The sequence below is a fragment of the Chrysemys picta genome, chromosome 15 (assembly GCF_011386835.1).
Source record: "Chrysemys picta bellii isolate R12L10 chromosome 15, ASM1138683v2, whole genome shotgun sequence".
NCBI lineage: Eukaryota > Metazoa > Chordata > Testudines > Emydidae > Chrysemys > Chrysemys picta.
Window position 1 is genome coordinate 23,910,550 of NC_088805.1, and position 14,118 is coordinate 23,924,667.

General features: G+C 44.0%; 1 protein-coding gene across 4 annotated transcripts in view; it reads right to left on the bottom strand.

Annotated features, from left to right (window-relative positions):
* Window positions 1-14,118, bottom strand: part of LOC101934617 (transmembrane protein 132C) — a 304,006-nt gene that overhangs the window by 219,952 nt on the left and 69,936 nt on the right. The window contains exon 2 of one of the 4 annotated variants that reach the window (XM_042852530.2): window positions 7,796-7,894. The exons of the other annotated variants lie outside the window; for them this stretch is intronic. The gene's annotated coding sequence lies outside the window, so the exon portion shown is untranslated. The remainder of the gene's footprint in view (window positions 1-7,795; window positions 7,895-14,118) is intronic. 4 annotated transcript variants of the gene reach the window in all.

The window sequence follows — 14,118 nt, forward strand, 5'->3', positions numbered from 1 at the left end:
GGTCACAGTTGGCAGCCAATAGTGACAAACGGGCCTTCTAAAAACAAAGATCTCACACCCACAAAATTCCTCCAGTAAGTAAAACATTTTTTCACTGCCTGAGCCACTTGGCACTGAAGTCATCTCCCGCAGCAGACTTCTGAGGGATGTCAGGACGTATTAGCTCTACAGGGTAGTATTTGCTGGACATACCTGTCACACTCCCCAGGCAAAGAGTTAAACCGGTATAGTTAACTCACTTTGTGAAACATCAATAAAACTACTACACCTTTGCACAAGCCTTGAAGGCGACAACACAAAAAGTTCGTTCACAAATTGGTAGAGTCCTTTTCTTTCCCATCTACTCTGCCTTCTTATAAACTTTCTTTCTGCCTTTTTAGTCTCTGTTTAATCACAGCATGCACTAGGCATTCAGTACATTGGTAAGTTCCACTCACCCATAGCTCTTGAAATCCTGCTAATCACTTTCACTGTAGGAACACTGGCTAGCAGATCAAAGTTAGTTTCCGCGCTACAGCCAAAGAGAAACTGCTCTGCAGATTGCTTTTCAAAAGAAATGACAAACATTTCTCCCGCCTCCCATCCGCCATCCAGAAACCTTATTTCTGGGTCACTAATTCTAGCAGCGTGGTTTGCACCTCTATCGTTTAAGGTTGTGCTGGTATCTCCTATTTTCAGGGCTATAGATGCATCATGCTATAGACACATCGATGTGTGTAATATATGGAATATCTATAAAATCTCAAATCTGTAATGTATATGACATCCCTGTTATGTCCCCTCTCAGTCTTCTCGGCTCCAGATTAAACAAACCCAATTTTTTCCCCAACCTTCCCTCATACTTCATGTTTTCTAGACCTTGAATCATTTTTGTTGCTCTTCTCTGGACTTTCTCCAATTTGTCCACCTCTTTCCTGAAATGTGGAGCCCAGAACTGGGCACAATACTCCAGTTGAGGCCTAATCAGCGCGGAGTAGAGCGGAAGAATTATTTCTCGTGTCTTGCTTACAATACTCCTGCTAATACATCCCAGAATTATGTTTGCTTTTTTTGCAGCACTGTTACACCATCGATTCATATTTAGCTTGTGGTCCACTATGACCCCCAGATCTCTTTCTGCAGTACTCCTTCCTATATAGTCATTTCCCATTTTGTATGTGTGCAATTGATTGTTCCTTCCTAAGTGGAGTACTTTGCATTTGTCCTTATTGAATTTCATCCTATTTACTGCAGAACATTTCTCCAGTTTGTCCCGATCATTTTTAATTTTAAGCCTATTCTCCAAAGCACTTGCAACCCCGCCCAACTTGGTATCATCTGCAAACTTTATAAGTGTACTCTCTATGCCATTATCTAAATCACTGATGAAGATATTGAACAGAACTAGACCCAGAACCGATCCCCGCAGAACCCCACTCAATATGCCCTTCTAGCTTGACCATCAACCACTGATAACTACTTGCTGTGAACGGTTTTCTAACCAGTTATGCATTCACCTTATAATAGCTCCATCTCGGTTGCAAGTCTCTAATTTGTGTATGAGAAGGTCATGTGAGACAGTATCAAAAGCCTTACTAAAGTCAAGGTATACCATATCTACCGCTTCCCCCCTATTCACAAGCCTTGTTACTCTATCAAAGAAAGCTATCGGGTTGGTTTGAAATGATTTGTTCTTGGCAAATCCATGCTCTTATCACCGTATTATCTTCTAGGTGTTTGAAGAGCTGCATCAGCTTCAAGGGCATTATAGCACTATACCAGTTTACATCAGTTGAGGATCGGGACCTAAAATCTTTACACTAAAGTCTCTGAATGGCAAACAGTCACTCCCAGGGACTTTGATATCTGCTCAAGGTTCTCAGAGGTTCTTTGGTATAAGCCCTGATTCTGTAAAGAGATCATTCCTTGTAGATTCTTACTCCCTTGTGGAGTTCCATCAAAGTCAAGGCATAAGAGAGACTCAGAGACATAATCAGGACACCAGATATGACTGGAGTCGACTGATGTGCAGAACCTCCCACTCTCCCCACCAAATACTTATGGAAGTTCCAACTAGGAAGTGAAACCTGTAACCAAGGTCCATGTCTGGAGGATTTTTTCAAGCAGTAGGCTCACTGTCCTTTTAGCATGCCTGGCTACTAGTATTTTAATTATCTAGTAAAACCTAATTAAATGTTTTCAAGTAATACATAATCAATATCAGTCATTGCAGCAAATGACTCCTGCTGACAAGTAGACAACTTCATCACAGTTCTTCTGAGTGAGCCTAATGTAAGCATATTGGAACCAGCAACCCCTGTAGGGGTGAATAGTTTTGGAGAATAAGAAAGAATCTCGCGTTGCCTGGGACTTACGGGGGGGGGGGAGGGGTGTATGGGAGGGAACACTACACAGACAGACTAGGTGAGTGAGGTAATATCTTTTATTGGACCAACTTCTGCTAGTGAGAAAGACAAGCTCTCAAGCTACACAGAGCTCTTCTTCTCTGTATCAGGGGTAGCCGTGTTAGTCTGTGTAGCTCATAAGCTTGTCTCTTTCACCAGCAGAAACTGGTTCAATAAAAGATATTAGCTCACCCCAGCTTGTCTCTAATATCCTGGGACCAACACAGCAAAAACAGACAGAAGACAAGGACCATAACTTTGAAACGATCATTTAAGGTGACGTGCATTCATATTTAATTCATACCCCGGAATAGATGGTGGAATTAGTTTCCTTGCAATTAAGCAAATTGCCATTAACAGTCAGAAAACACTAAAACTGGGGGTGGAAGGGGGAGTTAGGCACAGCCCTAGGCCTGCCAATGGAAACCCCAGTGAGGTGTAAATTACCAATGCAAGACCCTCTCTGTCAGCTGGAGTCACCTTTAAAATAGGTCAGTTTAACATACTGTTGCAATGTTACAAGACTTAAATTCCTGGTGTGCATTGTAATTCTGCAGGAAAAGAATGCTACAGATGACACTTGCTGCACAGATTTCCCCTCAGTTGCACCAAAATATTAGTCTATTAGGGTTAGACCCATGGAGTTACCAAGAGCCCTGGAATAGCGAGCACCATGTAGTAGAAGATGACCTGCTGCATGTAGAAGAGCACCATGTAGAAGATGACCTGCCTGGGACTAAGTGGCGCCTGCTTCCCCTCTATGCTGGCTCAGCTGCATTGTGGGAGTGGAACCATAGTGCTGCATGCTCCCTACCCACTTGTGCAGAGTAAACGTGTATTTACAGGGACCGTTACGACAGCTCTTGTGAAATGCTGCTGGTTTGCTACACAGCACGTGTGTTAAGTTACAGATCTATCCTTTTAGCAAGTCTTACTGGATTTTACTCAACGACGTACTTGAACGTTACAGGACACCTCATGAAGACGTCCTATCTAAGAGCAGGAGCTTGTAAACATTACCTACCGTAGACCCTGATTCAGGATACAATTAGGCATATCCTTAAGTGTAAGCGTTGAGTGGCTTCAATGGGACTTGAGCACATACTTAGCGCTTTCCTGATTAGGGAAAGTTTCCTGAAGTGGGACTATAGTACCTACTACAAGGGGCGTCCCACTGACTTCAGCAGGATTACACAGGGTAGGAAGCCCCAACAGACTGACCCAATGTCCAATGAAGTCAGTGAGAGTCTATCCATCGAATAATGTCAGCAGGGCTGGTGCTACCATTAAGGCAAACTAGGCGGTTGCCTAGGGCGCTAGGATTTGGGGGTGCCAAAAAGCGGTGCCCCCAATTTTTCTTTTTACAGCATTCCTGGGCTGGGCTGCTGGTAGCACACTGACATGTGACACTCAGACTCCCTCTCCCAGCGCAGCGGCCACTCCACTTCTCCTGCCTCCCAGGCTTGCGGCGCCAATCAGCTGTTTGGCGCCCCAAGCCTGGGAGGGAAGGAGAATTAGAGCAAGGGCGGCGTGCTCGGGGAGGAGGCGGAGCAGAGGTGAGGAGCTGCTGCATGGCTCCCCAGAGAGGGGGAGCTGCCGTGGAGGGGCGCGCCTCAGGGCAGGGGGGAGCTGCCGCAAGGCTGGGGGGGCCGGGCACAAGGTGGAAGTTTTGCCTAGGGTGCGAAACTTCCTTGCACCGGTGCTGAATGTCAGAGCAAAGCTATCTGAACAGACTGGCGCACAGAAAGAAAAGAAAAGAAAATGCTTTGCTTTTATATTGTAATCCAACGGTTTCCACCTTCTGTTCTGCCATACGTAATGGAGTACTATAATTTTGTGCTGATAGCTTGACTGCCTTTTTATTTTAATACAAATTTCAAGCCTATAACTGATAAAAAGCGGTTATACACGTTCTCTTCACTTTGAATCCTAACCATGTGAAGTTGCACGTATAGACCATTATTTCAGAGATTTTTTTTTATACTCTTCCATCTCTCCCCAATAACTTTCATGCCCTCTAACTCCCCTCTAGTATAACTAATTATCAACAGACTACATGTACTTTTTAGTGTGTCTGCTGATCAGCTGCACAGTCTCCTGTTTCTAAACTGATCAGAGAATCTATTCAGCACACTGGCTAGTTTTTCTGAATTTTATATTCTAATGCAGGATTTAAATGAAGCATCCATTAAGTTCATGCTTTATTCTGTTTGAAAGAGTGGCCACATTTTCATTTATTTGTTAGAAGGAGATTAGCATGAATACCCTAAAAAGGAAAATTACCTTTTAGAGAATAATTAGGAATCAAGCTCATAATGACGGTTGGATGTGGTGGTCAGATGTCAGGGATGAATTTCTCAATATTAAACCTACTCTTGCTCAACCATTAAAGCGAAAAAAAAAAAAAAAGAGTTCTCACAAAGAGCTAGGGAATAGAGGTCTGTCTTGAGAATTCAATAAGGCCTAGATACACAGTTTTCTGTACCCATATGCTATGTGGGTGGAGGTGCGGGAGGTGATTTACAGCCCCTAATGTGGACACAGTTACATCAATATAAAGATGCTCTATTTACGTATGGAAATAAACGATACTGGCGTAAGCACATTATACTTGTATAAATGCATCCATATTAGGAAAGTTACTTATACTTGTGAAAGTGATGCAAAGCAGTACACCTTGTGTATACAAGGTCTAAATTCTGGATATCTCATCTGAGAAACTCTTTGAGAAAGAGGCTAAACCACCATGTATGTCATTGGGATCAAATAAGCTGAGGTCACATTTCAAACAGGCCTTGTGGAAGAGAGAAGAAAGTCTGGAAGTTGGAGTAAGGGAGGAAACAGGTAAGTATCAATCCTGTATCTTTTGTTAAAGCGTAGATTCTCAAGCTGGGACTTGCAAACAGGTGTCAGCACTTTGTGTGAGCCCTTTGCCCTCCCATATTACTAACTGGAAAGGGGCTACAGCTAGGCAGAGAGGAGACCCAGTATGGAAACAGGGATCCCAAAATGGAAAATGTTGGGGATTACTGAGCTCAACAATTAGACAAAAGCAAAAATTAAAACCTGCAAATCACAGCTCCCTCGTGTCTTTTTGTAACAGCCTAGTAACTTCTTTAATCCCGTGTCAGACAGTTTCCTCTTGTACCATACACTGCTTTAGTGTTTCATCTGAACCCAAACATGCATGTTTTATGCACATCATCATCGGCATCCGCGGTACACCCAAGCTTAAATTCCCATATTCTATCAAGGCAGATTGCTGAAACTGGATATCAAACCATGAACCCTGATCTAGGTTATTCTCTCTTGGATACCAAGATGAGAACGGGGCCCCAGGCACTGGATTCAATGGAGTGGTCATAAAACCCTGATATTTTAAAGCCATCCTGCGCTGAGGTAATTTTGAAATAACTTTCCTTTGGACTGGAAGTTACGGATTTGGATGCTGGGTGCGAGGGGATCGGCCAAGCGCACTTGCTGGCTGGTGTTTAAAGTGCCACTGAGCCTTCAAGGAAATCATCTGCCTCTTCCCTCAGCCAGAGGGCCTGGGCAGGAAGCAGCCAATGAGAAGGAATCCACCCTTGCAAAGGACTTCTCCTGAACCCTGTATGGCCCGTGCAACAGCAAATTTAATAATAATCCCCCCAGGGAGCAAATCACCTGGAATGGGGAGGAAAGGGGGAGAAATGGCCATCATCTCTCTGCTTCCACACCAATCCGCAAGCTGGGCTGGAACCCTATGCCACCCCCATAGATGGTGCAGAGAGATTGTTTGCTCAGCTCTATTAAGAATTCTGATTTCAGGAAACTGAGAATCAAAGTCCTGTGATGAGGATTAGTAGTGTTTCCCTATCTGGTATCAAAATCACATACCCTTGGCAACTAATAGGACCTTTTATTTTAAAGCGGAGATGTAGCTTGAACCTTACTTAATCCTGTTTGCCTGGAGTTACTGATGCTACATCAAACAAGAGATGGAAGGAGACAGCACATGTAGGTATTTTCAACATGTTTCATATTTTATTAAAATAGTCTGGAAATTAATTAACTTTCTTTGTTCAATATGTGGCGTTTCACCTGCTTTGAAATGAAAACTGCAAGAACATTGATGAATGGGTTGTGTAATTTCACCAGACTTTCCCCCAAAATCCCTGCATCCTTTGGGGAAATTATCTTCTGCGACTTATTAAAGACAAACTTCACATTAAACATCAGCAGATATCCATGGGCCTCTCCTGAACAACTGTACAAAGAGGAAGTATTTTTTCCTTTTCTCTTCTTTTCCAGCAGAGGAAGAACAGAGCAGTCACAGAATGGCGAGCAGATATGTCTAGGGGCATGAAAGAAGGTAGGTCAGAAGTTTCTGTTCTTCCTGTCTCTTAACAGAAGAATTTAACAAGATTTTTTAAAAGGGATTGGACATTGATATTGATATCAAGAATATCCAGAGTAGTTGTAAATAAAGACGACAACATTTTTGGAAGGGATATTAAATCTCATTTTGACGGTTAAACCAAGCTCTAGCTATGGGAGATCAAGATGAGACCTAACATAGGGGGACAGATTATCCCACATCTGCTCTTGTGGAGTTCATACACCCTCCTTCAAAGCACACACACACACACACACACACACACACACACACACACACACACACTTGCATATATATGTTATTAGATTACTTTACATTTTTCCCTAGCGCAAAGGAGGGTCTTTAGTACCTAATCCAGAAACAAAGTCGAATACTTATAGAATTAGAAAAGTGAACACCATAAATTGATTTTGTGTCATTTCATGACAGATCACACACTGCATTTTATGTTTGGTTATATGGTTATATCTGCCTGTCCTTTTGATTATGGAAACTAGCAGTGCCCTTTCATTTGCAAACCTGTCTTCTCCTGCTCATTCTTGCAACTGATGCATATGTCAACCAAAGACTGCATCTGACATTCAGGAGTGAAATCTATAAACTGTTTCTCAGATTGGTTGATGACCTTAAAAGTGTATGCCCAATCGGGTATGTGCAAAGGTCAATGGAAGTTACAAAAAATTGCTCCCACTCTCAGTGCTGACATTACGGCATGTCTGCTTTGGTAAGGCCATCAGACATACATCGCCTAGTTCATTGTTTAAAGTCAAAGACTGTACCCGATATTGGAATTTCAGTTCACGAAGGGCTTTGTTACTGGATGAGCGTTGGAAAAGCTAAGTTCTATGTCAGGCATTGTTCACAAACTTCCTTCCTCCTGCCACTAGATGTAAAATGTTTTAAGAGCGATTTACCATAGGTAAATGTCATATGAAGTCATTTGGTTCCAGTGAGGTCTGTCTTGTTGTGGTATACTTCATGGCTCCTTCAGAAACCCAAAGCAATAACATGTAAACTGATTTGGTCTGATGCTTACCATAGGGGAGAGGGAGTTGGCACACCTCAGTTCTATTCTTTAGTCTGACAATGACTCATTGTGACCACAAGCAACTTCTATGCAACTCAGTTTACCTGCCTAGAAAATAAGAATAGAAGCAGCTAGTCAATGAAGCTTCACTGGTAACATTTGTAAATAACTTTGAGCCCGATATTTAAAGAGGCAGATGAGTGCCCAGGGGGATTTTCACAAGCAGATAGGAACTTAACTCCCATTGAAACCAATAGATGTTAGGCTTCTATCTTCATCTTCAGGCACCTAAATACCTTTAAAAATCTGCCCCTTTGAGATCATCAGCTAAACATTTTCATATAAAAGGTAAAGCACTATTATTTTTAAAAGCCTGCAAAAATGGCCTAGTGTGGGTCAGAAACCGGAAAGAAAGAAGGCTCTGGGATCAAGATTTCATAAAGTAATTAGTGATATGGGATGCCTCAAGCCCAGGGTGTCCCATTTGAAACATCTTGAAGGGGCCTGACTTTCAAAGGATGCCAGTTAGCCCTGTCTGAAAATCAGGCCAATCCAAAATGAAGACACATAAAATCACTAGTCACATTTTAAAACCTTGGCCAAGATGTCATGCTTTCATTTAATATACAAAAAGCTCACAATTTGAATACATATTATGATAAGTGGGAACATACACGTTACAATCATGGGAACAAATAACTCTGCCCTGGACAATATGCCAATTCTTCTAGCCACATCCTTCTCGCTCTCTCTCTCTGTAAATAGCACGGTCCTTTCTTCAGCTGCTCTAGTCACTCCTCTGTTCAGACACTGAATTGTTTTATACATAGTCCACGTTTAACATGAGATTGGAACCTAGATCCTGAAGTGTGTGACTTTGCTGAGCACCCTCCACTGCCAGATTTCAATGGGAGTTGAGGGGGCTAAGAACATGGCAGGAGGCACTCAGAACCTCACGGGATTGAGCCCAAGAAGAACAGCTACCTAGGCGTAGGAAGACAAGAAATTATATCCAATGAATGAAATGCAATGTTTTCCCCTACTGTTCCCTATTCACACACACACACTTTTTCAAAGAGCTACATTTTCCGAAGCCAATTTGTAATAATCTCTCCAGAATCTTCTACAAAAAGACCACAGACCCCTGCAATACTGAGCTAAGAAGAGCAGTAGTAGCAGATAATTAGTACAGTAGTTTCAGGACCTTAGTGCGTACAGACTGATGAGCTACTTTTAGGTCCTTAACATTCCAGTATTGCTACACTGATGCTATGGATTTTTGTTTACCCACTTGGGCATTTTTTCATGTTCTAATTGACTACATGTCAGCCCACCTTAAGCGCAAGCAGCAGAGCAAACCTCTTTCCAGGGTAACAGCTCCATTTCCTTGTCAGCACTTTCCCCAGGCCCATCATGAGAATGAAAAGTTTACAGAGATACCACATATCAGTTCTGTTGGTTATATGGTTTGGATTAGTGGCAGTTTTAAACAACCGCATTCAATAATCCTTTCGGCTTCCCATTGCTTTGTCTATGGTCTCATAGGAGGCATTCAGAATATCCGATCAAAAAAAGTTTGATCAGCAAAAATGCAACTCTGCCACCCCTCCCAATATCTGTGATCGCATCATACATTTAACTATACCTTAATTTAGGCCCAGACTCTGTAAACATCACACCTGGCAGTAAAGGCTTCCAGGAGTAGACCGTAAGGGTAGGTCTACACTGGAATAAATAAAAACCTACGGCACCAAGACTCAGTGCCTGGGTCAACTGACTCAAGCTCACGGGGCTAAAAATTGCAGGGTAGACATTTGGGCTCTGGGACCCTGGTCAATTTTTAGCCCCAGCCCCGCGAGCCTGAGTCAGCTGACCCAGGCCAGCCACAGCCATGCCATGGGTCTTTTATTGCCGTGTAGACGTACCCTTAGACTGTAAATGCTTAGGAGCAGGAACCAAAGGCTTGTTTCTCTGTTGCCCTACTTACGTATCATTTATACCCATGCAAATCGAAGTTGGTGTAAATCATGCCATTCTGGTTCGGTAGAATCTATCACTCACTCTGATTGAGCTCAGCGGCTTCTCAGTGCAACGGAGCATCGGGTTCTATTTCTTTTACTTCTCTATGAAGCACTGAGGGCCAAATGCTTTGCTGGTGTCAATGAGCACAACTCCACAGATTTCAATGGTGTTCCATCCATTTGCACTGGGAGCAAACCTGAGCTGACATCTATTTATGGGGGAGTATAGATAAGAATCCATATTTCTGAGATCTGATTCCGAATTCAAAGCTGCAATTCCACCAGTCTCATGATAGTAACAGATTACTGGAAATGCAATATTAACCAGTTCAAAACATGAACTCTTGAATAGATAGGAATAATAAGGGAATAAAAATATCATCATAGATACAAATGTTTTTCCCCAGGATGGATTGCAAACTGCTTTACAAAGTGAAATACAAACTGTGTGTCCAGGGTCCACTTCACCCACCACCGAAGTGCAGCCACTTAAGTTGGCATGTGGCAGTTATTTAACAACCTACCACAATACACAGCAGTTCAGGACAAGAGTGAAAGAATATTTTATTCAGTACAGCAGAGGAGGGCTTTTTGGGCTACAAATAGGAATTTGGCCAGGACACTAGGACCTGGATCCCTACTCATGCAAATATACGACGGGATCTTTTGAAGACCATAAGTGCTCAGTATCTTGATTTTATATCTCCTGAAAGATGGCAGCTCCACCAGCACAATGCCCCCTAGTACTATACTAGAGCACTGGTTCAGAAATGCCTTAGATGGGAGAGTGCCACCTACTGTATCACAACACAACTTGCTGCAGCACACTGGTACACTTTGGAGGCCTTCCCTTCAATACTGTCTGAGCCTGCTTGGCTTGTAAGGGCTGGCAGGATAGCAGAACAAGTAGGTATGGCTGTTGGCCAAATACAGAGCACAATGAGGAAGTCTGAAATAACCCTGACAAGCATTCAGGCCATTCGGAGTTAACAATGGAGGCAGAAGAACCTTGGATCAGGGTGGTGGGTGACCTTATTCCTCCCTGGAATCACATCACTCCATGAATACACACACACACACACACACACACACACACACACACACACAGTTTTGGGTCTGAGCCAGCAGGTTCATAAGTTCTTGGCAGTGTTGTTGTAGCCCTGCTAGTCCCAAGATATTAGCGAGACATGGTGGGTGAGGTAATATCTTTTATTAGACCAATTTCTGAGCATGGAAGGTACACGCTTTTGAACTTACATAGAGGCCCAGACCTGAAAAAGAGTTCTGTGTAAACTTGATAGCTTGTCTCTTTCACCAAGAGAGGCTGGTCCAATAAAATATATTACATCACCCACTTTTTGTCTCTATCTTCTAAGTGACTGCTTGGGTTTCCTTACTATGTGGCGGGGAAGGGGGGAGGGGAGGATTCACACAGTGAGATTTAGAGACTGATGCTCAGCTGTTAACTTCAGTGAACCTATATTGATTTATAAAAGGAGCAATGCTGATCTCCACCAGCTGAGGACCAGATATTCATATGGAAATTTCATTTGACAGTAAAGAGAGACAAATTGTTCTCCCTCTTCTCCCCAATCCTCCTCAGAGCCCTTTGGAACCTGAGGTGCCAAACACGAAGCATTTTAGTATCTACACATAAACTAGGCCTCTTAAATCCAAATTCCATGGATAGGTCCCCGTTTCTCACCTCGGACCCAAGACAATGGGATTTAGGGGGAGGTCAAGTAAGACACGAAGCCGGGGATGGCCTTGCCTGGAGGGGAAATGGCCTCAGTAACACAGGTAACCCCCAAATAACTCTTCATCATTGGGCAAGAGGTGGGATTTCCACACCAAGTTGGCGGCAGGAGAGCCTCATAAACAGACATCTGGAAATCAGTATGGAAAAGCACCTGCTTTCTCAGGTTTAATTAACAGTGAAGGTTAAAGCACTGGGGCTGGTCCACCACAGCACAACTGAGAACTGCCTCCAAAGGGTGACCTCGTTGACGTGACCACACAGAACCGCTTTACCCGCAGCCGCTAAACAACCTTCTTTTTTTAATTGAAAAGGCCTCATCAGTGGGTGAATCACTGTTGAAACCTGCCCTGGTGCCAGGGAGAGACCAGTGTAAGGATTAGAAATGAGTACAGCCTGGGCTGCAAAACTACTCAGCGGGGATCCCTAAAACACTCATCTCAGCAGCAGAGACCAGTACCTCAGGCATCTGAGCCGGCAACATTCAGAGATCTCACTGTGTGAGGGGCTACTGCTAATCACGGGATTTCCAGGAACGGCCCATCTCTACTGTGGAAACATTGCCCAGAAGTAATACTCCTGAGTGTGTCAGACCTGGCACTGTACTGCCAAATCTGTGACTTCACCATAGACCGGTAGGTGCCCGCCAAGCTCCGACATCCAACATGAAATGCTGTTGTTATTGGCAGAACACTGGGGGCTGGGAGGGCGTGATAGGAAAGATGCAGAGCTGTCCTGCATGCCTCCAAAAAGGCTGAAGCCACCGACTCTCTTGGGCAGGTGTAAAGCAGAAGCTCATACTTTATATGGGGGGGGGGTAGAGGAGTTTTTCACCCTTTTCCTTGTAGAAATAGCCTTGGAAATGTCAGACTGATTGCTAGTGCTGAAAGGAATAAGCTACTGGACTCCATTTCTGCAGCAGGAGCCTTAAGTATGCGTGTGCGTTGGAGGGTGGGGGTGGGGAACAAGACCTAAAAGTGCATGTGTGCACACTCACTTTTGATGTAAAAAGAGTCCGAAGTGTGAGCTGCATCCCCAAGAATCATCTCAGTGCTCCTCTAGCACTCTTAAGCCCCCCTAGACGAAGGGGTGTGACACTGATGGACAGGAGTCTGTTACACTGTGTGTTGGGAGTGACAACATTGGGCTGCTCAAAAAATGCTAGTGCCAACGTTGAAAGAGATCAAGTGTCCCAAACCTCCACAATACTGAAGAAAGAGAGAAAGAGAGACAGAGAGAGACCCACCAGCAGGCCCCTCTGCAAGGCAGTGAAACTTCGCACTGCTATAAATTAATCAAGTGTTATATTGAGAAAGGACAAAAATAACTTTCCTAATCTCCTCCCCCCTTATGCCCCGGCAACAGGTCCTTTCCTGAACTCAGCCAGCTGTGGACGCGGGAGCTTAGCCGCCTGTGATGAAAATATGTTTTTCCAACAGGTGCAGCCCTTAAAGGTAGAATTAATTTTTCCCTTTCTTGGCGAGTGTTTCTGGATCCTCGGGGAAATTAATGAGCACAAACCGAATACGTTTACATAATATCACCCCAGGATTTATCCTATTCAATGCCAGAAGTGCTTTTAATCTTTCCTCTGAGGGCGAGGGAAGCATGGGGGGCATGAAGGGAAGGGCATGTCAACACAACCTGATCTCCATACCGGCAGCATGACGGTCTCCACTGTATTGATGCCTTTAAAGCACCGGGTGAGCCTACTGGCTCAGGTGACAAAGGAAGCCGAAGAAGAGGAAGGGGTTACAGATGAGTAAGACCCATTGATCTGATTGGAAGTGTGGAAGGGCTCCATTGCCAGTGGGATTCCTGCAAGTACAAGACATGCTAAGAGTCCTTGGGGCCCTAAAACCCCAGCTCTGAACTCCTCATTCCTCTCCCCATTGTCAGCCCCATTGTTCTTCATACTTGTGGTTTGTCCATACTTACTGGAGGATCGACGCGTGCCGATTGATGCATCAGCGGTCGATTTAGCGGGTCTAGTGAAAACCCACTAAATCGACTGCCGATCGCTCTCCCATCGACTCCTGTACTCCACCTGACCGAGAAGCGCAAGAGGAGTTGACGGGAGAGCATTTCCCGTCGACATAGTGTAGTGTGAACCCCCCGGTAAGTAGATCTAAGGACGTCGACGTCAATAATACATTGCATAACTTAGATTGATCTCCCCCGCCCCGTAGTGTAGACAAGGCCTTAGTGAACTACAGTGCCAGTGAAATGGAAGAGGGGCTTGTTATAGTTCCATGGTTACACACAAACCACACTGTTGCATGCATTTAAGATTCCATCTAGGCTTTCTCGGGTCACCTTTTGAGGTCTCCCATATATGGGACAATTTGCAGCTAAGCACCCATGAAACCTCATTCCTAGGCACCTTCCTCAGATCGTTATCTACCATAGGATTTTTCTATAGCACCAAATCACCCTAGGATCTAAGCTGTTCCTAGGTCAATTAAACCTCCAAGGTGAAGTCCCTAGTGGACTTCAGATCCATACTCTGGTCTCTGCTCTCAGTTTCCTCTCTGCTCTAGGATCCCCTGAAGACT